We start from the raw sequence: 26504 nt of genomic DNA, 5'->3' as shown, positions 1-26504 counted from the left end.
AGACTCTGGAATGGGTTACGGTAGAGGTCTCAGGAGGTGTTCACTTCTGGATGGCAACTTGTGCTTCTGGAATAAATTCATTGATTTGATTGGTTAATGTTGGAGAGAATAAAAACCTCCATCCAGCTTCTTCCCTCCCTTCTTGGCTGATCTTGTCTGACTTGGCTGCTTCATTAAGCTCTGGGATGGTGCTCATCATGCATTCACTGACTTTGAGTTGGCTTTCTGGCCAAAGTGAGTGCTAATAGATGCTCACTGCTAGGAACAGATGGGCAGTGAGAGTTTCATTTTTCAGGATGTAACAGGCTGTATTTGTAAAACCTTTAGAGTTTTTAGCAGCAGAAGTAGTTTCCTTAAACTACATCTGTTTTTCCCACCTGGAATACCGTTGTGGTAATTTGTATCATGGCTAGAACAGTTATTTCACCTACTCTAGCTTAATAGTAGGGCATCAATCTTATCTTGGGAGTTTTTTGGTGTGTGTGTGTGTTGGTTCCTCCTCCATAAAACATTTTAGAAATGAGGGGAAATATAAAGAAAGGTTTTATACGTTTTTTTATTTTTCCTGAATCACTTGGATAATTTGCATTTAATTCTTCCTCTGGAAATCATGATCTTTGCAACAAATTTCTGTAACAAGGATTTTCTTTCTTTGCTTCTGTTTTCCATACCATGGGGAGAATTGGCTTCTTCCAGCCCCATTTCATATACAGCTTTGTAATGTTGAGTAAACAGTATGGAAAAGTATGCCTATTAGTGTCCTGAGTAATCACTAACAACTGAGTGAATACAAGGTTAATGAGATTAACTGCAAAGAGGAACATAAGCATTTGAGGGCTCCTTTCTGCAATGCTGTAGCCAGTGGCAGCCTGGTTTCCCTTGGTGAGCTCAGCATGGGTGTAGATGCTGTACTGATTTTTGCTGTTTTTCTCCATACAGTGCTTAATGAATTCCTACTGCTGACATTTTCTTTTAGGTTCCATATGATATTATTAAATCCCGCCCCTTGCAAAGGGGTTTGAGCACTGCTTTTTGTATTATTTTTCTCTCTTTATGTTTCTATCGGTGGGACTTAGGGAGTAGTTTGATTACCTCTTGCTGCTCTTCCACACCTTCCCCAAGGTGTGTTACCCTCCCCTCTGTCTCCTTGGGGCTGCTGGAGGAATTGGATGATCACAAACTATCCCTTCCAGCCTCGTCCATTCTGTGATTCTGTGATGCTATAAGAGTATCACATTCAGAAATGCATTGAGAATTCTCTCTTCTTATCAAATCAAGATGGAGCTTGGGTTATCATTTGCCTTTTGCCTTTCTGCTTGCAAATGGATGACCTTCACATGCTCTCCATAAAGCCTCACAGGGAGATAAAGACCCATTCCCAAGAAAAATCATGCTTTTCTTCTCCTGCATTTTCTCTTGTTTCCTTTCCCTTTTCCAGCCCTTTGGCTTAGTAGGTTTTCTGAATATGTCTTATCTGCTTCTCTCATCTTCTGGCAACTAACAGCATGGTCTAAATGTCAGTGCCTCAGAATAGTTTATTTGCATTTTCTCCACCCAAAACTGCATATGCGCGGTTGACTCGAAGCTCTAGGCACCAACTCCCCTTACTGGACAGTGGACAAACTGCAGCATGGCTTTCTTTTTTTTTTTCTCCTATCAAAACTGAGAAACCTATTTCGTTTACTCAAGATAAACTGTGCACTTCTGACCTTAGCGTTTCCGTTTATGTTTTTTTCCCAGTGGTTCTGATTAAACTGTGAACCTTCAACTTAAACAATTCACACAGAATATTGGCAATGTGTGTTGCCCAAATGAATTACTCACCTCGTAGCTTTTGAATTTGGGTTCTATTTTATTATTATTTTTTTTAATACCGCAAGATATTTTTCCCCTATTTCAACTGAGTAGAGCAGTGGTTTCTCTTTCCTACCAGCTGTCTTGCACTCCGGTGTGATGAAGATTATTGTACTCTTATCACAGCTTTGCCTAGTGCTGGGATTTCCTTTTTTGAGCACATTGCTGGAAGTCAGCCTGATGACTTGACATTGTCAAAGTAAAGTGAAAGAATGCTGAAACACTCCACTCTGTGAGTAAGGAGAGGTACTTCCCCAAAACCCCAATGACTTGGTCTTGGAGAGATGCTCTGTGCTGGTCATGGCATGATGGTACAATGCTTTGTTGCTCTCTCCAAAAGTAGAGCCCTCAGTACAGGAGGGACATGGACCTTTTGAAGTATGTCCAGAGGAGGGCCACAAAAAGGGTTATAGGGATGGAACTGTCCCCTCTGAGGACAGGCTGAGAGACCTAGGGCTCTTCAGCCTGGAGAAGAGAAGGCTCCAGGGAGACCTGAGAGCGGCCTTTCAGTATCTAAAATAGGACTATAAGAAGGGCACAGACTCTTCAGCAGAGTCTGTTGTGATAGGATAAGGGGAAATGGTTTCACATGAGGAGAGATTTAGACTGGATATAAATAAAATGTCTTTTGCAGCAAGGGTGATGAGGCCCTGGAACAAGCTGCCCACTGAGGTTATGAATACTCCATTCCTGGAGAAGTTCATCGAGCTGGATGGGGTTCTGAGCACCCTGTTGTAGCTGTAGATGTCCCTGTTCACTGTGGGCGAGTTAGATTAGCTGGTCTTTAAGGATCCCTTCCATCTTGAACAATTCTGTGATCCTATGAAATGTTTCTGATGGGAATGATACCATGGCTTGCGAGGAACCATATGGACCAATGTTAGCAAGCACGGGGTAGGTCTTCAGATTGCTTGGTGGGATGATCCTTCAACCCTTCCCTCCAGTTCCCATTAAGCTTGGTAAATAGGGAACCAGTTAAACTTAGAGACACCTTTGCAGTGCCAAGGTTTATTCCTGTGAGTCGTATTGGTGGTCAACATACAAAGGTCTTAGACTGTTGTTCCATGGTTTCACAGTGTTGCACGACTGTGTGATTCCTGGTATCCAGAAGAGCAAGAGTTTTTCAGAAGGGAAGGAATGTGTTAAAATCACCACAGGTCTTGTCATTTCTTGTTCCAATCTTTGCAAATAGAAGAGCAATGGAAATATCAAATGTGTGTATGCAGAGGAGGGACTCACAGTATTCTTGTGCTAGAGGAAACAAATCAGCTCGTTGTGGCACGTTACTACTATCTGTATTTGAGCACTCAAAACTTTGCAAGCAATGGAAGGCTTCAGGAAAGTATTTTATTTCCTTCTTAAATGGATGGTTAAACTTTTTCTTCATTTCTTTTTTTTTTTGCTTTGTGAATCTTTAAACAGCTCTGCTCATCTCCTATGGAAATCACATTAAAAGCTATTTATTTATTTATTTAGGAGAGCGCTCGTCTTTGCCTGTTTTTATGCCAAATCGCTTCAATTGATCTTTCGGATGACTGAGAAAGAGGGTGGAAAAGCAGATCTTTAATGCAACTTACAATTCTTTCTGGTTTTGCCTCAAAATAAAGAGCCACTTTGTTAAGATTTATGTATCTAAGCACAGTTTAAGCACGCAGTGCAGCTGTGGTTTATCTGCGTACTGCAGCAGGCTGGTGCAAAGAAACGCCTTCATCAATGGTATGAGCTGGTTCAGGGGAACTCCCCAACTGTTCCCGTGATAAATGTAGTGCCAGTTTCTTACCACCCTCTTCATAATTGCTGTTGTATCTTGTTAGGTTTGTGATTTTTTTGGTTTTGTTTTGTTTTTAAATTTAATCTACTGGAGGGTTAAAAACTAAATGATGCAAATCCGTTTCTTGCTGTGCTATACTGAATAACACCCCATTAAACCCAGATTCTTTTCTCTTCATTTTCCAGCAGTAGGATGCTTCGGAGGAGGCAGGTGCTGAGCGTGCCTTGTTTCTTTCCCTCCCAGATACACAATACTACATTAGAGTTTGTGCAAACCTGGCAGTTCAATACAGATTGCCTGAATTGCTGAGAATCACTTCAGCATCAGCACCTCCCTCCTGTACGTTTGATATGAAGCAAATGGAGCAATTTGATGCTGTGTTACATTTTCTACCTTCTAGGTTTGGGGTCTGAGGTTCTTTTTTGCATCTTCTTGGAGAATCAGGAATGTTATGGACTGGAATCACCTTTCTTTGGCTCTGGCATAGTCACACGTCAACTAAAACATGGTGTATATCACATCTTGTTTGCTGTTAGAATCATAGGATCATTAAGGTTAGAAAAGACCTCTATGATCATCTACTCCTGTCATCCACCTACCTATTTATGACCATTTTTAGACAAGAGGTGGATTATGTGCATGTTTTTTTTCTTTTAGTACCTACAGATTCTGGCAGTGTCTGGACTTGGCACAGCAATGGTTTGTAAGAGTCAGCTGAAAGACTGGAAGCTGTCCCCAAAATAATGAGCCGTACCCCTCATGGTGAGCTGAAGCAAGAAACCTGATGGAGATGTATTAGCAGCATGCTGTGGGAATGATGGAGATGAGACTGAAAACTAATATCAGATTGGAAAGCTCGTACTTGCACATAGAATTAGGAGAACTGTACAAATATATGTCCTGCTATTGAAGGTCTAGCTGGTAGTCATTGAGTATGAGCTGTAGGATAGAAGATACTGCAAGGTAGAAGCTGTGATGGTGGTGGGTCGATAGTTGGATTAGATGATCTTAGAGAACTTTCCCAACCTTAATGATTCAATGATTCTGACCCACAGCACTATCATGGTGGGAGCATGACATTGAACTATCATGGTTACTGAAAACGAACAGTTAATGTGGGGTTATTACTCATTTCATTTGGTGTTTAGTTGTGGGAAACAACAAAGGTTTTACTGTGTATCTGGGACACGCTGCTGAGCTGCAGGTCAGTATGGATCAGTTCCTCCCTCCTATGGATGTGTGGGGCCTCAGCCAGAGGTTTGATTTCATTTTGATTCTGTGTCTGTCCCTTTTCTGCTGGCTGGGCTTGGTGCTGCTCTTGCCACCTTCTCTTCAGAAATCTCTCTCGGCTCAGCTTGCTTTTTTTAGCAACATGCTTTCATCATTTATTATACTAAAGGCGCTCCTGCAATGGAGGAGGTTTTGGCTGTTATTTTTAACTGAATGTTTCATTGATCTGATTTACAGCATGAGCTGCTGGCTGCTGTATTAGAGAGAGCGAGAGAGGAGAGCCAAGCGTGTTGTGGGGCAGGGAAGGAGCAGTGTGGGAAGGTCCTAACTTACCTCCCTTGTCAAGGCTAATGCATCGTGGAATGCAGCCTGAAGGAGCCGTTTCACATCACTTTAAGTCAATATAAGTCAAGACTTCTTTTTTATTTATTTAATTTTTTTGGGGTAGTTTTTGTAGGTTTTTTTTATTTTTTTTATTTTTAATGCTTCCATTGCCTTAACCCTCTGTTATTGCCAATATTGGCGTCCATGTGTCTGCGTGATGAGCCAGTTCCATAGTCTGATTAATTCAAAATGAAGCTCTACCAATAAAAAATAAAAAGGAGACTTGGTGTTTGGCTAGATGAGATGAAGAAGGGTTTTAGTACTTGAAGAGGGGCTATGATAAAAATAGGGACAGGCTTTTTAGTGGGGCTTGTTGTGATGAGACAGAGGGAAATGGTGTCATACTAAAAGAGGGGAGATTTAGATTGGATATGACTGGAAGAAATTTTTTATGCTATGGGTGGTGAGGTGTTCGCATAGGTTGCCTAGAGAGGTGGTGGATACCCCATCTGTGAAGACATTCAAGGTCAGACTGGATGGAGCTCTGAGCTCCCTGATGTACCTGTAGGTGTCTCTGTTTATTGCAGGGGAGTTGGACTCAATGGCCTTTATTAAGGGCTGCTTTCCAAATGAAATAATTCCATGATCCTAAGATTTTTTTTTAACTCTGTGGGTTTGATTAATCTTGCCTGCATCTGTAGCTGAAGGGAGAGCGTGAGCCATCAGAATGTGGCATGACCTTGGTTGGTATGATGGGATCTTGGTTGGCGTATGGAACCACAGGTAAATTCTTCTGGGCAGTGCCATTGTCAGTGGTGTGGGGAGTACAATGTCCATTATTGATGCTTTGGTATACTGTGAATGTAAACCAGAACTAGGAATACCTGAAACCTTTAATGACATATCAGCATGTTCAGCTTGGTTCTGACCAGGTGCATGAATAAAAGGAGAGAAGCCTTAGGAATGGGTTATTTTTCTACTTGGTGAACCAGAAAATTAAATACAAACACAGCGTGTGGGTCCAGGGTATGAAAGTGAGAACAAATGAACACTGTTAGGTTGTTTTCAGAAGTAGAATTTATCTTTTGGTAGTCTGAAGTCTCTCACTTCCTTTAAGGCTTTCTCCTGTTGGTGTCTTTATGCTTTTTCCACTTTAGTAGGTTGGCTGAGTTAATCACATCAGAGAGAAGAGTACAGATCACTGATCTGGGCTTTTCTCCTCCACCCAACCATCAGTGAACTTGTTCACGAAGCACGTAAGAGCTTAATATCTCAATGTCCACAAGGAAAACAGAGGAAATTCAGCAATTACCTATTTTTTTGTGGGATCATTCAGTTGAACAGTTAGTGCATCCAGTCAACCAGTCAGTAAGTGTATAGGTTTAGATTATTCATCTGCTGCTTTCTGCTTGTCTGGTACCTGGGAGGATACTTTGGTGAGGGATTTGAGAAGTGGATGGAAATTGAAGCTGCAGTGGCAAAGCATGCATGGATGTATGTTGATATAGAGTAGAGTCATTGTGGCAGAGGGAGTGTTGTAAGAGATGAGAGCAGGGATCTTGGAGTCATAGCATATACTGAGTTAGAGGTGACCTGTAAGGATCACTGAGACCGATTCCTGGCTCCACACAGGACTAACCAAAATACAAACCCTGTATCTGAGAGTGTTATCCAATTGCTCATGAACTGCAGCAGCTTGGGGCTATGCCAGTGCTGTGGGGTGCATGTTCAGTGTGCATCACCTTCTGGTGAGGAACCTCTTTACCTAAGCCTTGGATGGGCCTCTCTGTTACCTACCTTTTCAGGAACTGTAGGCAAATGTGCTTATGTCAGCTGATTTATTCATCTGACAACTGGAAATGCCAATTTAGGTTCACTGTAATAACGCAATAATTGTACATGCAGTAATTATGGTGGTGGATTGAGTTAAATCCAGCTGGCGACTGGTTACAAGTGATGTTCCCCAGTGGTTGGTATTGGAGGCTATCTTGTTCAATCTTTAATGATTGCCTAGAGAATGTGCTAGAATGAGCTGCCCAGGGCGGTGGTTGAGTCACAGTCTCTGGAGGTGTTCAAGTAGCATTTAGTTGTTGTACAGAGGGACATGTTTTAGTGGGGAAATGGTGGTATGTGAATGGTTGGACTAGGTGGTCTTGGAGATCTTATCCAACCGTGGTGATTCTGTGAGTAGCTATGATTTGGTTAGATGCTGAACTAATGCAAACAGTCATGCGTACGCACTGTTGCATTCTTCTGCACCTGGGTTATTTCCATCTCTAAGAGATGACTTTTGGTTGGAAAACGTGCAGCTGTGTTGCTGTATTTCTCTTAGTAATCTCTGTCACTCCCTTAATTTTTACACTGACCTTTAGTAGAAGGGCTGTTGGGATCCAGCTGTGTTGGCAGTAACTAATTTTACTCTGGCTTGGCTGTGAATAAGGCTGTGCATTGGATGTCAGAAATATTGAAAATAAAAAGGCAAGTTTTTGCTGCAGATCATTTAGGTTTAATTTTGAATTACAGTTGCATAGTCAGTTAACTAGTTCAATTGAATTACATATTTCATAGAACTATGAAGGTTGGAAAGACCACTGAAATAATGTATTCCAACCATTAACCCATCAACAGCATCTGTATCATGAGCCTCAAAAGGAAGATTTTCATCTGCTCTCAGTGCTCCATCTTCTGAAGAGCAGAAGATACCTGATTTCCTGCAGATGGGTCTTTCGTCTCCTGACACAATTAAATTTCCCAGTTTCCCAATTAGGCTGTAGCTGGCCAATAAGAGATTTGTGTTACAGGAGTAACCAAAGAATGGGACTCATAAGTGGGAAAGTAAGAATGATCCATTGATGAAGAACAACCACTATAATTCTTTCTGGTGATCATCACCATGTTGATGGTGGGGAAGGCTGATAAACTGGTTATCTGTCACTCCATGAGCTTGGGTGGCCATTTCATTCCCAAATAATGGAAACTAAAGGAAATGGCAACTGGAGGTGGTGCCATGGAGTAGGCAGTACTCTTTCTGATCTTCTATGGCTTCTGCATCTCTTGTGAGGCAGCATCTCAACTTTTGGTAGCCTATTTGTGGAAGTACTCGGGAACATACTTTCCTACGTATTCTCCCATCTGTCTCTTTTCCAAACTCATTGGCCTTGCTGTATACTTAAGAATAGACTTTGCTATCCACATTATACTGAGAAGGCAGCTAAGCATTTATTTTCTGACCCTCACGCGTTTTGATGGTAGTATTTTTAGTATCTTGGTTCTTTCTGAGTTGATGAGTTTCTGATCTGAGTTTAAGATGGAATTCCTCCATCTTAAATGTGCTGGCAGATGACTGGGGAAAGTCTTTTCTTTTAAAAAAAAACAATGCAAAAACATCTTGAATGACCCTAAGATTGTAGAGTACGGAAAAAAGCTTCCATAGAAATATATCCCTTTAAGGTGTGTTATATCTCTTGGAACAAATTCAGCTGTGCAACTTTGACATGGATTAGCATCTGGCCTTCTTAAGGCTTAATGGTGCCTTTAATTGTAAGCAGTCTAGGTATTGGCTAGTAACACATTGGGTTCATTTAGCTCCAGAATCTCTCTTTTGTATTGTGACTGTTCTGCTCAGCAGAAGAGAAGGTAGTGCTCTGCTAGGCAAATACTGGGACATTTTTATCCCAGTTTCCTAATGATTAACTATTAAGGCTGTCTTGAGCATTAGCGTTACAACTTAGTTATGACGATGTTGGCTGGCCTTGTAAATCTCCTTCGCTCTCCTTTGGGGGCTTATGTTCTTCCTCTTTACATTCTGTACTACAGTTTAATTACTTAAAAAACATCACTTATCTCTTGAATACCCTGATTTTTTTTCTTCTTTTTTTTTTTTTCCACGAGAGATAACTGACCTTGGTGATATGCAGGAGGAAACAAAGAAGTTCCACATCTGTCTGCCCTGGACTTTCTTACTGAGGGTTTCTTTGCTGTGTTTGGTGTCAGTCTCTTTTCTAAATGGAATTAATCTCTTCGGTGTCTCATTCCTTTTCCTCCATGACCAGAGATGGGAAGTGATTTTGTTGCACATCTCGTATCTTCACTTCTTTATATCTTCTTCTCTATTAGAAAGAACAAGTTCCTGATGAGACCACACTGCTGATTTTACCTAATAACATTATAATAATCCCTCATTTATTCTCTTCTTTCCTATATGTCCTCTTGCTTTAAAGTGAGTATCAGCCTTGGGCGAAGTTACTGTTTAGGTGCCAGTTGTGACGTGTGGTTCCTTTTTGTTAGCTTTATTTTGTGAAAGGAGCCTGCATGTTGTAACACTTCCTCTCCATGGTGCATCACTTAGCATTTATTGAGACTGGTGTTACTAATTCTTGGTAATATGAAAACAAATTTCACAAATGATTTGCTTAAGAGGAAAGAGTCAACTTGCATGTTCAAGCCGTTGGTTAATTAGCATTGGGAGCCTTAAATGCTTAAGTCATGACCTGAGGAAAGACATTTGGGACTCGTGATGGAAGCATCCCTGTCATAGCCGTGGGACCTGGAGTCTTCTGAAGCTCATGTATCACCCTATTTTCAGCTTGCTTTTCTGCTGTTTGCCATGCTTTATCTGCATCATAGAATCATAGAATGGCCTGGGTTGGAAAGGACCTCAAAGATCATTTAGTTTCAACCCCCCTGCCATTAGAGAAACTCAGTGGAGAGTTTTCTCCTGTTGGTAGTTCTAAAATAGCGCCAGGAGAATTAGCTGTGTTGGAATCACAACGTGGAGAGAGGGCTGTTGATGTTTAGAACAATAGCTGTTATATTCTTCTGCAGAAAGCATCTCATTGGCACAGTAATTCCCGATTATTTGCAGGTGACTATCATGTATATATATTAGAGTGAGAAGTCATTCCTGAGTTCCAATAACAGGCAGTGGGCTTGGCCAAATGGCCAGATCCCAGTTGGAAGTCGTGACACCAGCTACTAAGGTATTTTATTCTACTTTCAAACAAACATGGTAATTTGAAGGATCCTCAGCGTTTCTTCAGCGCCTTTCATCCTTTGATCTCAGAGCACTTTATTTATTCAGCCTCCTGGCAAATTTGCTTGGAAGGGAAGTATTGAGAGAGAATAATTTATAGGACTTTGTGGCATGATGCCATTTTGTTACAGTGTAATTGCGCTTGAAATATTCAGTAGAACATTGTTCTTGAGTTAATGGAGAAGATTGTCATTGGGCTACATCCCTTGTGATTTTTTTCTTCTTGTTTTGAGAAGTCTTCTTGCTGCGTGTGAGATAAATAAATGATTATATCTGCGTTCTTGATAGTTGCTATCAGGAGTGGTGAGCTTCAGTTAAAATATTTGTTGTTCTTTTTTTCCCCAAATAGGGCTATTTGATTAGTTTCTCCTTAGATTTTTTTTTTCCCCTTTCTCTTTAAATAAACCTAAAATCTAGATACAAATTGCTTCCCTCTGTGCACCCGCTGGAGAAAACATCTATTTCCATAAATAACAAAATGTTGCTGCATTTTATTTGTTGTAGGAAGAAAAATAGCTGGTTGGAGGAGAACAGTTGACTTTAAGATGATAAAAATTAGTTCTTTTTTCCTTTTCTTTTTCTGTTGTATTTTCTGAGATATGACTTCATGTGACAGTGACTGCTTATGATGGATAGTGATAGGATGGGGGGAATTAAACTAACACAGGGGAGGTTTAAGTTAGATCTTAGATGGAAGTTTTTCCACACAGAGTGTGGTGATGCACTGGAACAGGTTGTCCAAGGAGGTTGTGGATGCCCCATCCCTGGAAGCATTCAAAGCCAGGCTGGATGTGGCTCTGGGCAGCCTGGTCTAGTGGTTGGTGACCGTACAGATAGCAGGGTGTTTGAAACTAGATGATCTTTGTGGTCCTTTTCAACCCAGGCCATTCTATGATTCCATGACTATGACTTGAAGACTGTCTGTAGATGGATGGACAACAGAGAGTGGGCTGTGAGGACAAGAACTTTGCAGCCTAACAAAGTGCAGACATGGAGATATTCTGCACATGACCCCATGAAAGCAGAGCTGAGAGAAGTGAATGGTGTTAAGGTGGATATTTTCAATCATTTTCCAAATCAACCATGAGGAATTAGATCATCATCCATACACTTTAGGTAAAATAAAGGCTGTGGTGCTTCTTGTTCAACACAGTGTTCCTTGTCCTAATTTCTGGGGAAGGAAGCACGCTCCGTAGTCAAAGAGGGGTAATGAAGTAGATAAAGTGTTCCCATGTGGTAATTCTTATGCTTTGAAATTAAGAGAAACTTCTAATCAGTCTTCTGCGTGATTATCTTAATATTGTGAAAGCTGATAATGTGAATAGAGATTTCAAGGTTGACCTGATGTATCAATAGGGTAAGTGAAAATGATCATCGTGATTGAGTTATTTGCTTTGTCTGCTTCCAGGACTTGATTGATTTGAATTTTAGCTGACAAGGCATTGATACTGCTGGGAAGGATGTCCCTGATCTTATTAATGGAGCACTGGGGAAAGAAGAGTGTTGGGAGCACAGTGAGATGCAAAGGTTGTGCAGATGTTGATGGACTGTCCCTGACCTCAGCTGGATCTGTTGAAGTCTTCCATCTCCAGCATCCCATTTGTGCATCTAAACAATGGACACAAAGTGGTTTCCCTCCTCAAGTTTTAAGGTTGCACCCATGTATAAATTCCTCTGTGGTTTAAATTTAATCTGAAAGCGTTAGCATCACAGAAAATGGTGAATGCAAACCTGCCTGGATGATATCTTGCCCATGGGCTCCTGGTATTACTAAAGAAACAGCATCTCAGTGAAGCTGGCTGTGCTGAGCAGCTTAGAGGGTGTTGCCTAATGTTTTTGTGAGTATCAATCTGTTCTGCACAGTTTTCTTTGATTCCTAGCTGTACACCAGGTTGTTTTCAGCACATCTTGGTTACCCTGTTTTCCATGTAAAGCAGATGCTATGCTGATCTGAATAATCCTTTGTCATCAGCCAGATTTCCATCAGCCACGTAGACAGCATGTCAGTAGTGTACCTTAGAAAATAAGACTTATCTTCAGAGCTGAAGAGGGAGAAAAGTCTTTCCATGGTAGAAACTGGGTACTGACTTTTCTTGGCTAATGTTGGTGCTGATGCCACTGGTGTTCTGATAGCCTTTAAAAACTGTCTCCTTGATCTTATGAAACCTCGTAGGTAATACCTGGGTCTTGTGTCTTTTTGCAGTGAAAAAGTTTATTTTTGTACAGCTACAACAGCGTAGCATAGTTTTAAAAAAAGTATGCATATATATATATACACACATAATACTGCTGTTTTTTCTTCATTGACGAGTTAAAGTAGCAACAGGGGAATTGCCTGAAGTGGAGCAGCAGTAAATTAAATTTGTTTTGCCATTTCCCAGCCTTTATGGTCTTGGCTTAACCCCATCAGTTCCATCCTTTACTCTGAATGAAGCACCTGAGCCCTGGACCCTGATGAGCGTGTTCTGCAGGAGAGTTAATTACTACGACTTGCTTGGGTAGAACTGAGAGAAACTGTTGTGCTTTGGAGACATACCCTGAAAACCTTACAAACAGAAAGCCACAAAGGATTTGGTTTCTGGTTTATTGGTTCCACTGTAATTGGCTGTATTTTTGTTAAAATAGCGTATCCCATTGTCAGTTTGCAATAGAAAAGGTGGTCCAGTACTGGAGCAGAGCTCATTGGTAGTATGTGTGAAGCAGCCTCAATGGTTAAGCAGGGAATATGTAAATAACCATGTTGGTTTTTTATTTCCCTCTTTATTTACAGCAACATGTTTTCTAAAACATAGAATCATAGAATGGCTTGAGTTGGAAGGTATCATCTGGTTCCAACATCCTTGCTTTGGGTAGGATTGCCAGCTATTAGACTGCCCAGGAACCGGCCAAAGGGAAGTTACCTGCAAAGGGAGGTGGTGGAGTCACCATCCTTGGAGGTGATCAAGAAAAGGGTATACATGGCACCAAGTGATATGGATTAGTATTGTAGGGGTGGTTTGATGATTGGACTAGGAGATCTTAATGGCCTTTTCCAACCTTAATGGTTTTGTGATTCTCTAAGTGATGGTAAGCATGTTAAATGATGATCAAGCTAGAAGTGGGGATGTGGAGGCCAGAAATCCATGCAGAATCAAGGTATGGCAGCTTTTGCCTCTGTCTTCTTCTGTGTGTTGGGGACTATTTGCTAGTCTTCACCTTATTTTTGTCATCATTAATATATTGCATTCTCCTTCAAATAACGCAGTTGTATATCTGTATTGACATAACCCCAAATAGACACAGGCCTACAGAATAGCAGCTTGTTTTCTCCCTAATTATTCACCTCTATCCATATATCTCATCTACCCACTCTGCTTTGCTTAACCTGCAAAGAATTAAAGCACCTAACGGCTGGAAGCATTGACTACATGAATTAAGCCTTTTATAAATCTGTATTCAATAATCTTCAGCGCAGTGTGTAAAGGTAAATAGCTATTCCATCTCCCTCTCCTGCTCCTTCATGGCTATGTCCTTGCGTTAAGTCCTTGGTAAACCTCCTTATTGTATTTCCTCCCTGTAAATCCTGCGGGTTGTAACAGGTTCCTAAATCTCACCATTTTATACAGAAAGTATCTGCTATGTTTGCTTGTTTGCTGCTTTTAGGGGTGTTATTTGTATTTGACCAGCTTTGTGCAACTCCCTGTATGTATACCTTATTTATTCTAAAAAGCTTGTCCCGTGCCAGGTAAGCCACTTGGGAAGCGATGCTTCATTTTTATGGCAAACTCAGGATTTAGACGCACCATATTTCCTACAGCTGAATGCACTGCTGTAAAGGCATTACAATAACTGTTCCTATTTCTGCTCTTTGTGAGATCACTGCATCGTCTTTAACTTCTCCCACGTCTGAGCAAATACAGCAAATGAAGCTCAGCTGATGCACACGAGCTTGCAGGGTTGGATGTTACCTGATGGCATACCCAAATCTCTACTTTTCTGCATCCATACTTCTACAGGTTTCTAAATTATTGCCCTTTTTCTTGTTTTTTTATTTTTTTTTCCACCTCTTTCCAGGACTGCAGCTTTTTCTGGGGCTTTTCAAGAAAACTGTGATATTCTTCCTACTCAAAAATCAGTGTCTGGTGCTGCAAAGGCTTTTTACAAATGCTGTGCAGTGCTGCTGCTGCTGGGAACAGCCTCCCTTAGCAACCTTCAGCTTGAGAACTAAAATCACATCACCCTTATGACAGTTTTATTATTAGATTGGCATGTGAACCCTTCGGAAGGAGTCTAGGTGGAAGCAAAAAAATAATTAAAACGAAGTTTTCCTGTTTTCATAGGTTCTGTTTTCAGTTTGTTTATTCAGGCTGTATGTTTTGTGTTTTTCTTTTCTCCTGTTTTTTCTTTCCCCCAGCTAGAATAAATGCTAGGAAAGGGAAGGACGCCGTGATGTTTCTTGTTCCTTGAGGTTGGGCTGACGTATTACACCATCTTAATAGAAATAGGACAAGGGGAAATGGCTTTAGAGTAAAAGAGGAAGAATTCGGGTTAGGTGTTAGGAAGAAATTCTTTACTCAGAGGATGGTGAGGCCCTGGATCTGTCTGCCCAGAGAAGCAATGGATGCTCCAGCTCTGGGGGTGCTCAAGCTCAGTTGGATGGGGCCTTGGACAGTCTATCTGATGGGTGACAGCTCTGCCCACAGCTGGGGGGCTTGAAAGTAAGATGATCTTAAATGTCCTTTTCAACCTAAGCTGTTGTATGATTCTGGGCAAGGTGGAAGATCTCTACTGCGACAGATGATTATGACCATCAACACAGCAATTCCAGGTTCTCCACCACAACACATGGATAAGACTGAACCATTAATAGAAAGCCATATGCTGATAGTGGAGCTGATCTCAGGTTGCTCTATTTTGGCAATTACTTGTTCTTTCCTATTGTCCAGCCTCTCCCCAGAGTGGTATCACACCTTCTTCAAAGCTTCCTTTTGACTTGGAGCAGTGGAAGGTGCTCTAGTTTGGAAGTCCTGGAAGGTTTAGGGGTGCCTGAGAGCAACAGTGGAATCAGGCTAGGATGTTATAGCTTGGGCACACTCCATCACCATTTAGTGATGATGGAGAGTTTCTCTCTGGGGCTCTTCTTTTAGCGTAATAATATTAATCTGATGGACTCTTCCCACCAGGATACCATGTGCAGAATAGCTGCTTGCACCCTTCTTCCCAACCACCTTCATGCATCTTTGGGACTCGCAGCTGCTGACTTCAAGGGTAAGAAACAAAATGCTTCAAGCTGTTGATAATACCATCTTCTGTGATCTCTCCTTCCTTATTTCACTGGTGCAGAAGTAGTTCCATCACATTCTTAGCTACTACATCCATGGCAGGAGTAGCATCCATCCTGCTCTCTCTCAGAGCTCTGTATTTCTCCTCCCAAACTCTTCTTGGGAGGAAAACAAGCTTGATGAGTTATTTTTGGGTAGAGGAGAGGAAGCAGTTTTTTTGTGCTGAATGCAGGCGAATTAACAACCAGGCTCAAGCTCTGGCATAGCTATGGTGATAACGAAGAGGTTTTGGAGTCCATACATCTAAGAGGGATTTTCGAGCTGTGGCTCCACTGCAAGCTTTTCCAATAGGCTTTGCAAGTGCCTCAGTGCTGTTTAAATCCCCCCAACTCTCGAATCCTTTGCACTATCTGGAGAAGCAGGGAGAAGTGACTCATTACACAGCCTACGAGGGAACTTTAATGAATAAATGCATTAAAAAAAAAAAATATATATATATATATATATATAAAGAAGAAGAAAGAAAACAGTTCTTCTGTCTGGGCCAGAGCGATGCTTTTGCTGTCATGAACTCTGAAAGAAGTAGTTAGACTGTTTCTTTTTATTAGCTTTTAATTAATTGAGTTACAGGAAATGTTTTAGCGCGCTTGTTGAGACTAATGGGACTTTGTTGGGACTGGAGCTGCGGGGTTGTTTTTGTTTGTTTTTAATTTGCTTGAATCCTCAAGAGCCAAATTTGCAAATCTCCCAGCTATTACCCTTCTTTCTTTTTCTCTTCTTTTTGTATTTGTCTCCCTTTTCAAACCTCGGAGACTATGGCAGCATCCTTAGGGAGGAGGAGCAGATCAGCACCCTGTGGTGCTTCCTTTGCATCTCTGGCACTAATTGGGACAAAAGGGTGGTTTCTTAGATGCTTGTGAAGCCTTGATGGTGAGGTGCTGCATGCAAACTGCAGAAGCAGACACCTTGGTGATGCTTTGCACTTCTTAGAATAAAATAACCGCATACACTCACAGTTCTTAAGAAATACACCTTATGCATCTCCTTTCTTGCTTCAGTTTTGCTCAGGATCTCTGTGCTTAGTGCTCCTGAACAGGCAGAAATGGCAAGGGTGCATTAGTATTTGAAGCAGTGGATTTTGCAGTACTTTGGAGGGTGGTTCTGGTGGTCATCACTGAGAGTTGCATTGGGTTTAATTTAAAGGTTTTTTTTTATTCATTTTGAGAATTCTTATCGAATTTCTAAAGCTTGTTAGTGCTCTGCTTCTCCTCCATAAGCTCCGAGTCTCTTATCTTTGTTTAAATACAGGAAAGCAATGTTTTCAAAGGGAGGGAAGAGGGTGAGAAATAAGTGTGGGTGCTCCTCAGAGATCGAGCCGATCCATTTTTATCTCGTTATATATCATTTTTACTTAATGCTGTTACATTATTTCAGCTGTGCTTGGTTTTTAGATTCGATGCAGATACGAAGTTGCTATAACAACATGATGATTCATATAATGCTAGCAACAATCTGCTGGGATTTATTTTTCTGTCATGACGACTTAGATGTTTTTTGGTGGGGATTTCTGTCTATTTTCACATAGGCTGCGCCGTTAGCTCCCTGTAGTGGTTTGCTTTGCATTACGTGCACTCAAGGTACTCACACTGCGTAGCACAGCCAGAGATCTCAAAGCATTTGACAGAGTTCGGCACCTTTCTGATAGATTTAGGATAGGAAGCGAAGACCTGGGCACATTGGCTTGAGTCAGGTGCCTTGAAACCTGTATGCAGGTTGATCTCCACCTCATTCTTTCCTTTAGAATACAACTGATCAACTGATGAGTCTTGAATTCCTGCTCCATGTTGTTAAAAAAAATTAATCAATAGGTAGAAGCTAAAAGCTCCTGTATTTCTCCTGGAAAAATGCTGTCATGCTCTTTGATACCACCTAAAGATGCTCTGAAACCACTGGGGATTTACGGGGTGGATCCAGAGGAATCAGTTAATAAATCTGGGTGTTTTGTTTGTTTCTGGGGGGTGTGTGTGTGTATGTCATTTAATAGAAAATAAAAGCACAGAATTAAGGATGACTGGTTTTTGTTTTTTTTTTTTATTATTATTTTCCTGTGGAAGATGGCCAGTTATCCAGCAGTCTCTACCAAATAGATGCCAGTTTTAAGCTGCTTCTCCTCTGCAAAGAGCAGTTGTGACGAGGAGGTGTTTCAAGGTACTTCCACAGATTCTGTCAGCTTCTCAGTTTGGATTTGAAATGTGAGCAATAGAAACAAATGCCTTTCACATCCCAAAGCTGCTTGCAGAGAGCTGCGTCATCTTCTCCCTCTTTTCTGCCCCAATTTTAAGAATTTTGGCTAACAAAGCTTAGAAATGAAGCCATATCATAGAATTATAGAATGGTCTGGGTTGGAAGGGACCTTTAAGATCATCTAGTAGCGATCGAGAGATTCATCTTGTAGTGGATCTACACCCCAGAACCTTTCGTGAACTTGTGGGTTCTTCCAGCCTCAAAGGTGAACACAAAAGGTTGAAATTTAAAACATACCTAGAGTTAATTTAAGTATAAGACTTAGAGTTTATGTATTATTGTTGTTGCTGTTATTATCCAGTGCTCTTGTGGAGCTATAGCCGTGTTTCATGCCTTCTGGGGAAGAGATGTTCCTCCTTGGCAAAGTCTTCCAGCTCTATGATTCTTCTGCAAGTCTTAAAAAGGCTTGGAGGTGGTAATGTGATTTTTCCCTATACTCAACTTGAACCTTACCTGTCCCAATTTAAAGCTATTACCTCTTGTTGTATTGATCTGACTGCCTGCACCAGAAAAATTGTCTTCTGGTGCCTCTGTGCATGATCCTTGCTGATATGTTTCAACAGCACACTAAGTATGCTGTGAGCCTACGCCTTATACAGACTATTGTGGCATCACTAAGGGAGTATTATCTTCACTTTCTTGGTTGATGTGATTTTAGTTTCCTGACCACATTGATTATTCGAACCTGATTGCATGCAGCAGATGTCAGGCTTCTCATTTCCCCTCCCACAACATGCACTGCAAACACAATGATGGCCCTTGAGTTTGGCTTGGTGGCTCCTTGGATGCTCCATTGGATTCTATGATGGAGTAGAGGAAAACACCCATTCATCACAGCCAGGACAGCACTGTAATTTTGCTTTCTAGTTCTTGATCCTCCTGCTTCATTTTCCTATAGGCATGTCTCACAGAGCTGTTCTGGTGGGGTTAGCTTAATACTGGTGGCTCACCCAGCTGCAATGGGACACACATCTGCATTTTTGTGATGGGAAGAAGATGATTCTCCCTCATAGTTTTGCAATTCCTGTTTCCTTCTATAGGCTGGAAAAGTCAGCTGGAAGACAGAGAGGGAAGAAACAGAAAGTGTCTCCCTATTTCAGAAGTAAAAGCAACCACTCCTCCATTGTGGTTATTTTAGCAGCAGTTTGCATCTCAATTTCAACCCCAAAATATGCATCCTAAGTGCAGGCAGCTGTGTTTGCTAAGCCAGGCAGTGTCTAAGATGGTCACAGTTTACTTTCTGTGGTCCTGATGTAAAGAGACGCAGAGAAATTTGTCGCGCACATGGAGAAAGAGGTCGTTTGTTAACAATAATGATAATAGATTAATAGTAATGAATACTGTTAGGAATTGCATCAAGAGCTTGGAAATGACTTCACTTGCCGTGGTGGTGCCTGACTGCTTAATGGTGTTTTCACAATAGAGCAGTGACTGTCTTGAGTGTTATCCCAATAGTCTCTTACAGATTTGCTCATCTCTGCTGGAGTGGAGCAGTCCTAAGTCTGGATGTACCATGGGCATACACTTAGGTTGAGCCTGGGATGGCTATCATCCAGCTTTGAAGCCTTTCCATTGCAGTATACTTCATAAATATCCATGCATTTAAGAGACGCCAACCACCGATGCTGAGTAGGGTACCTCTCTAGCACTGCACTTGAGGCAAATCTAGAGTTCCATAGATGAAATCTTTCAACATGTGTAGCTTGAAATGAATATATCTAGAAAGGCTTTTAACTCCATCAATGAGTTTGTCAGCTGTTCTGCTAGGATGGGTGTATGGTAGTGGAGCTTGGACCTTGCATCAAAATCTGCTATTGGCAGAGCAGTTCTGCTGTGCTTGCAGCTTTCCATTTGCTCTTTCTGCTGTTGGGAATCTCTTGACATGACGCAGGGAAGTTTCCGCACGATGAATATCAGGGAATGAGGCGAGGCCAAGTGTACGTTTTAATTTTAGTTCTGCATGATGGAAGACTCTTGTGAGCGCATCATATTCACTTCGAAAGCTCCTTGGTATTTTGGTTATTTAGCTGGAGTAATACAGTGGGTTGACTGGGGAATAAACAAGCAAAGCAAGACTTCAGGGAATAGTAAAACCACCCATGCAGACATAAATTAGCCTGCCCACCCTTTCAAAACCACATGCAACAGGCAGCAGATATCTTCCTTGACTCCATTTTTACCCTTGGAAAGAGGTTCTGACCCTGAAGGATCTTTGTATCTTTGGTCTTTTGGGCTGTAGTTACTGAATTGGAAAGACTCCAGTTGTCCAGCTCTCTTGTACAGCCATCTTCCTATGGACCCATCTGCTAATTCATCCTCTAGGAGAGAGTCGATGTCATGCCAGCAGGAACTGTCGTAAGTTATTTTCACATCTTAGTCCTGAGCATGGCATAGGGGAAGGCATGGAGAATTCCCACAAGGGCAATTGAGTAATGGAAGGTGATGGGTCCAGATGGAGTCAAGATATCTTCAGAAAAGGGCCTTTCTTCCTCCCCTCCAGTTTCCATGCAGCTGAGTTTTGTGAACGTTAAAACATCACGTAACCTCTTTGTGCAAGTGTTTTGTTGCTCAAAAGGGGAAGCTGGTTGCAGTTGACTTTCAGGCTGGAAGGAATGGGGCATCACTGCAGACAGCTGGTCCTTGCAATGCGTTTAGGACTGTGCATGAAAACAAGAGCTGGCTCAGCACCGAGGATGTGAATGTTAGAACAAGGAAGCCTGGGCTGATTTTTCTTTATCCCATAACCTTTCCATTGCAACTCTGGTGATAGCTTACTTGTGGGATGTGAATATTGACCTTTATCAGCATCATGGGTGTGTTGTGAAGATAAATGTACAGGGAAATGGTCAGGGTAGAAATGAGGATCAGGGAGGTAACGTGGTTTGAAGCGAATGCCTCAAATCTCTCCTGCTTTCCTAATCAAGGACAGTATTAGTAATACAGGTGTACAAGGCAGTGGTTTTGATAACTGATTTATCTTGGCACTGTCCTGGTTTCCACCCCAGAGGCTATTTAGGTTTCAGGGGGATGGTGAACATCTGACAGGCATAGTTTGTGTTGTAGCTCAGGGATGCTCTTGGAAAACCCACCAGGCAAACTCCTCTAGACAGCAGCTGTAATGGGCATCATACAAGCAAGCAGAAATCTGTGCCTCCAACTCATTTTTTTTTAAATTATTTTTTTATTTCTAAATAAACATTGTGTTTGTGTGCTCGGATGACATTTTCCATTTGGAAAGGGAGGGAAGGAATGAGTGTCATCCACGCCCAAGGTGCTGGGCACGTAACTCACAATTACTCATAGAACTACAACCTCATCACTCAATCATAAAGGATTTCTTCCATCAGTTTCCTCTCTCTGGCCTTAATCCTGAAATTAATTTCACCTAAACAGTCATCAGCAATTCCTCTATTAGTGCATGCATAAATTAGTCCTGTTTGTGGCTGAGTGCTTCAGATGAAAAAGAAGAGTGGTGGGAGGAAGGAAACCTTATGTATATCACTTAAATTGCCACCTTAGCTGTGGGTTTTAGAAAAGAATGTCACCTTCTTGATCCCAAGAAGGTAGAACCGAAGGATAGATGGCCTTTGACATTTTCATCGTTATGTCTTTTTTAATGTATAGGGGTTGAAATCCATTATGACTGTCCACCTCTTGCCACTGAGGTTTTGGCACGTGTTTCTGCCATCTTCCCTTCCTTTCTCATTGAATTTTACTATGCCTGCCACCTGGCATATCATACACTGGGCTTGGTGCTCCAGATCCTTGGTGGTGAGCACAGGTGGACAGCATCACCCTCAGGCACTCTCATCCCAGGATGCTTTTAGAGGGATGCTTTGTGCAACATTTGCTTTCCAGGTGGATTTTTCCTCTCTGAGTCTGCTGTTTTGCTCTGCTTGGGAAAGCTCATAAGTGTAGGTGGAACAGATTGGAGAAGACTCAAAGCACTGGGGTGACCTGGGTGGTTGAGGTTGTTTTTCTCCCTGTAAACATTTCATAAGGAGGGGATAACTTCCCCATTTGGGTAGCAGATGGGATTTGGACTCACTGGTCCCTTGTGGTTGTGGTACATGTAGGATGAACTGATTTCGTAGATCTTATAGCTTGGGAGAAGCAGTGTGAGGCTTCAGGCTGTCTAAGAGTATGCTCCTGTATTCCTTTCTCCCAGTGGGGAATCACTTGGGTTTTAGTTGCTCTTAGCAGTGCTCAAGAGTGAAGATGGATGATGAGAATGTGAGCAATGAAATATAGACATAAGTGCGTCTTTGAAATTTAGAAACCTTAAATTTCTTCTCCTGGAATCGAAGAGGCTCACAGCTGAAAGCACCTGTGCTTAAAACACACTCATTCCCCAATCATAATCCCTTGCTGCATGTTTGTCTTCCTAAAAAGGGCAGTAAATGTAAGGTCCTTTAGGATGCCCAGCAGAGAAAGAGTCCTTATAACCACATGGTTATTGCTTAATAACCTGGCATTGCTCAACCAGAAAATGCTCTTTAGAACATTCTGGGTGGCTTAAGGCAAGCCAAGAAGCTGCACACTGCCTTGTTCTGTCTGTTGGGTTCCAACAAGCTGATGATGTTACTTTTGTCACCTGTTAGAAGAGTTGTAAAAATGTCCATCTACCCCATGGGCTAGTTTTACATTCCCAAGAGGACTCTGGGGATGTTCTAGGTGTAATATGCTGAAGGATGAGGTGGGGATACCCACTCCTGGATTGCTACTTATCTACTCATGAAGACTATGGTAAACAAAGGGAAGCAGTGGAAAGGGTTGAGCTGTGTTCCCATGTAGTGATTTTCTTAGGTTAAATGGGAATGTGCTTGGGATTTACATCCTGTAACAACTCAATAAGATCGATGTTTCCAAAACACCTTGCACAATTTGATCTAAATCTTGATTAAACCTCTAGGTCGGTTGTCTGTAGCCTGGAGTGTGTGGTAACGTGGATATTTGTTGCATGACCTTTCGATGTTTCTCTCAGCCAACAACCAGGAGCTGATGCAGGAGGGGAAAGCCTGCTGTCACAGTGTGTAATTGGCTTGGTCTGTTTGTGCAGAGGTCACCAAAGGCTGGGATTGCTGCTCCAGGCAGATACAAAGCATTGCTGAGATTTTATCTTTTTCTTTCTGAGGGAACAGCATCCATTTTTAAGAGATCTTTTTATTTAAGAAGTGTTTATTAATACTGTAGAAATACTATTATATTCAGCAAGTAATAACCAAAGCAGTGATGGATCTACATGCAGTATGCGAAGAAGACCTTCCTTGTTTGCTTTAATTGAGCAAAGCAATGTATAATATGTTAAGAAAGAGGCCATTCTTGATAATAGACTGATAAATGGGTGCTGCATTTTCTTTGTAGTGCAGTAAATTAGGAAATATTGCCTGCTAAATAGCTGGTGCAAGGTAAATGAATATGTTGAGGAGTCCACCATTTGTCTGGCTAATGCTCATCTTGCATTATCTGAATTGCAGATAAAACCAGAGAGCTATGAGGCACAGTTCTCAGTCGCATCTCAGCTGTCTGGTTTGACGGACACAGGAACTGCTTCTTCAGGATTCATCAATATTTTTTAAGGTGAGGATAACTGGATGCTTTTATTGCCAGGAGGAGCTGTGTTTCATGGAGGAGAGATCTTAGAAATAAAGATAGAAATGGAAGTTCTTGCAAGGTAGGGTTCTTGTGTGTATGTGTGTAAGCAAGCAATAAACAGCCTGCTGGTGAGAAATGCAAAGATAACAATTGAATAAGGCTGTTCATGTTCTGTCAAATGAAATGCAAACTGAAATGGCCAGAATGTGCCTCCCATGGCCAGATCAGAGTCCTAAAGAAAGCAGCACAATTAAAAGAAACAGATGACTCCCATACCCCATCACAGATACCTTGCAACCAATGGTAGCATCTACTTATGCACTTCTGCTAATTGGAAGTCTTAAAACCCTTTAACACCTTTAAAGCTTCACATGCCCATTTTTAGAAAAGTAATTGAGATGTGAAATGGTTTATACAGTCATAGAATGGCTTAGTTTGGAAGGGACTGTAAAAGTAATTGAGCTCCAACCCCTGCTGTGGGCAGGGTTGCCAACCACTAAATCAAGCTGCCCAGTTTTCAGCTCCACCTTCTCTAAAACGAAGCTTTCCTTTTATTCTTTCTAAACTCTCCCCAAAATAGAACCCTGCCAGGAGTTATTGTTTTAAGTGTCTCTGCTAACGTGATTAGAAATACCACTTATCTAACTCACTTAAAAAGCCACCTGTTTACCTACTCAGGCATAGCTGGTGGTCTGGCTAGTTGTCTTTTTTCACTCCCACATCCTTGATTTTTATGCCAAGCCAGACAGTACACAACCATCCTACAGAAAGCTAGTGAGCAAGATTTGGTGATATGTTCCTTTCTATGTTCAGATATGATGGCAAGGCTGGGGAAGGAGTCCCTGTGCGTCGTGCTTTAGCTTGACTCATATAGAGAGCAACTCTTATCTTGGAGGTGTCTCAGCTCCAGCCGTATTTCTGTGCTCCCTGCTGTTGTTGCTGTGCTTGTCATTTGATGGTTTCATGTCTTTGATGTCTAGAGCTAGCTGTGTACAGAAAAAAAAAAAAAGAAATCTGGATAATGGCAGTGTTTTGAAACATGGGTGCTTAAAATTCCCTGAAATCACTGAGAATCACATTGTTCTGTAGATCTTTGAGTTTGACTTGGCATTCCTCTTCTTGCCAAAGTGAGTAAAGCCTGGCTGGGCCCTCCATGCAGAGTGAAAAGCAGGCCGAGGACTGCTGGTCCTGCATCTCCTGGATGCTCAGAGGACTGATTCTGGCAGTGAAGCATGCTTTGGTTGGACTAGATGATCTTAGTGATCTTTTCCAACTCTAAATAATTCTTTGATTCTGTGATGCACAGGTTACCTCCCAGGGGATTTACCATCTGCTTCAGCAACAGATTCACAAGTGGCAACTCCGTTCTTGGCCAAGAGAGCAGAAGCAAAGCACTGTTGGCTTTTCCTGGAACTGTTCTTTTTAGTTTTCCCTCAGTATGGTTTACCACTGCACTTGAGGATGTATGAAGCAGCTGTGGATTTACCTGGCTTGTCTGTAGTGTTCCTTGAAGTAGCAGCTGTGTTTCATCACCTGCAAGGCTCATGTTTAGGGAGAGAGCAGTGCTTTGTATAGTAATTCCTTCAGGTTCCAACATTACCTGCAGCAGCAGCAATGTTGAATCAGTTGGATGGATGCCCTTTTTGCTTTGGATGAGATTTCCACAAATGATACTGCTTATTGCCCCAGAATGTCCTTGCAACAGTATATGTAAAGAGCATCAGTGGTATCACTGCTCTTCTGAGTAGACCCAACACCATATTTGGATGGAGAGGATTGACATAATGCGTCTTCCTACATGGAACTGAGCTGAAAACTACAGTATTTGGCTTTCAGTGCTAACTAGTCATGCCTTAAAGCAAATTTTGCTGAAGGCGTATTTTCTCAGCTTCATAGTTTTCCCTTTCCAACTCTTGCTTTGACGCGTGGTTTCATCTGCATGGGAGAAAGGTTTGGTGGTGTGGGAATGTGGCCTTTGGGAGCTACCCAGACCAATGTGTTAGAAACCACTTTGGAGTTGTTCAAGTTAAGCAAATGATGGGGCAGATGTTTTTAGTGGTGGGAGGTGGATTAAATGATGAGGCATCTCCATATCTTAATACATCTTGCTCACCCAACTCAAGCAAGGGTGGTGCAAGTTGGCAGTTGGTGGTGTGGATTATGGAGAACATAAAACGTGATGAGTGTGAAAGTCCCTTCAAACTTAGATATACTGTTGGTGATGGTCCCTGGCTGGTGTTGGCAGCGTGCTGGCTCCTACTGATGCACTGACCCATCCACCCATCCATCTTTATAACCAGTTCTGTCTCCATACTCTTGGACATTTCTTGACTGCCCTCTCCCTGCTTGTTCCATGCATTTGTAGAATCATAGAATGGCTTAGGTTGAAGGAGACCTTAAAGATCATCTAGTTCCAACCTCCTTGCCCTGAGCTGGGCTGCCAACCACCTGATCAGGCTGCCAAGGTCCAGAGAGACAACTCCATGCACTGCTTGTCCAAAGGCATATATGAGGGCATAGATGTGGACTTGGGTTGCTCCTCTCCCAGCATATTTTCCCGTATCTTCATTCCACATTGTGGTTATTCAGCCATTGTGATGCTTTATAGGATTCTGCTGTGTGTGTAGAAGGGTGTTTTGGTTGCTGTTCTGGCTTTCATCATGTGAATGCTGTGGTGACCCAGAAAAAGCTGCTTCCGATGTTGTGAGCAAATATGATGTGAACCCACAACTTCATTACTTGGGATGACCTGAGGTTTAATTTTCCGTACGGCATCCATCTTATATCAGTGAGCAGCATTACTGGGCTATTAGCATATTTTGTTGTTTCTCAGACCAGTTCCTTGGGTAATGTTGAAGCAGTGGGTTAATTTTAAGTATGATTTCACTTGTGTAGTGATTTTCTCTCAGTTAACAGGACCGGCTTCAACACCAGTCACATCTCTTGCTTTTTCTCTTCATCTCAAAGCTTGCATTACTGCTGGTGAGCAAGATAACCACAGAGGTGTAGCAAACCTCCCTTGTAAGGACAGCTTTGTTTGAATGCACGTTGATGCTGTGTGTTGAGATGAGTGGTTCACTGGGTTGTCATCTTCATCTCTTAGGCACTGAAAGAACTGCCACTCTCAGCTTCT

The 26504-nt window shown here is 41.9% G+C and overlaps 1 protein-coding gene across 5 annotated transcripts in view; it reads left to right on the top strand.

Moving 5' to 3' along the window:
* TSNARE1 (t-SNARE domain containing 1) overlaps nucleotides 1-26504 on the top strand; it is a 408620-nt gene that overhangs the window by 13324 nt on the left and 368792 nt on the right. For 2 of the 5 annotated variants that reach the window (XM_032442926.1, XM_032442927.1), the window contains exon 3: nucleotides 23254-23356. The exons of the other annotated variants lie outside the window; for them this stretch is intronic. The gene's annotated coding sequence lies outside the window, so the exon portion shown is untranslated. The remainder of the gene's footprint in view (nucleotides 1-23253; nucleotides 23357-26504) is intronic. 5 annotated transcript variants of the gene reach the window in all.

Source organism: Coturnix japonica, chromosome 2 (genome assembly GCF_001577835.2).
Source record: "Coturnix japonica isolate 7356 chromosome 2, Coturnix japonica 2.1, whole genome shotgun sequence".
NCBI lineage: Eukaryota > Metazoa > Chordata > Aves > Galliformes > Phasianidae > Coturnix > Coturnix japonica.
Note: the sequence above shows the minus strand (reverse complement) of the source record. Positions and strands in the feature narration are given on the sequence as shown.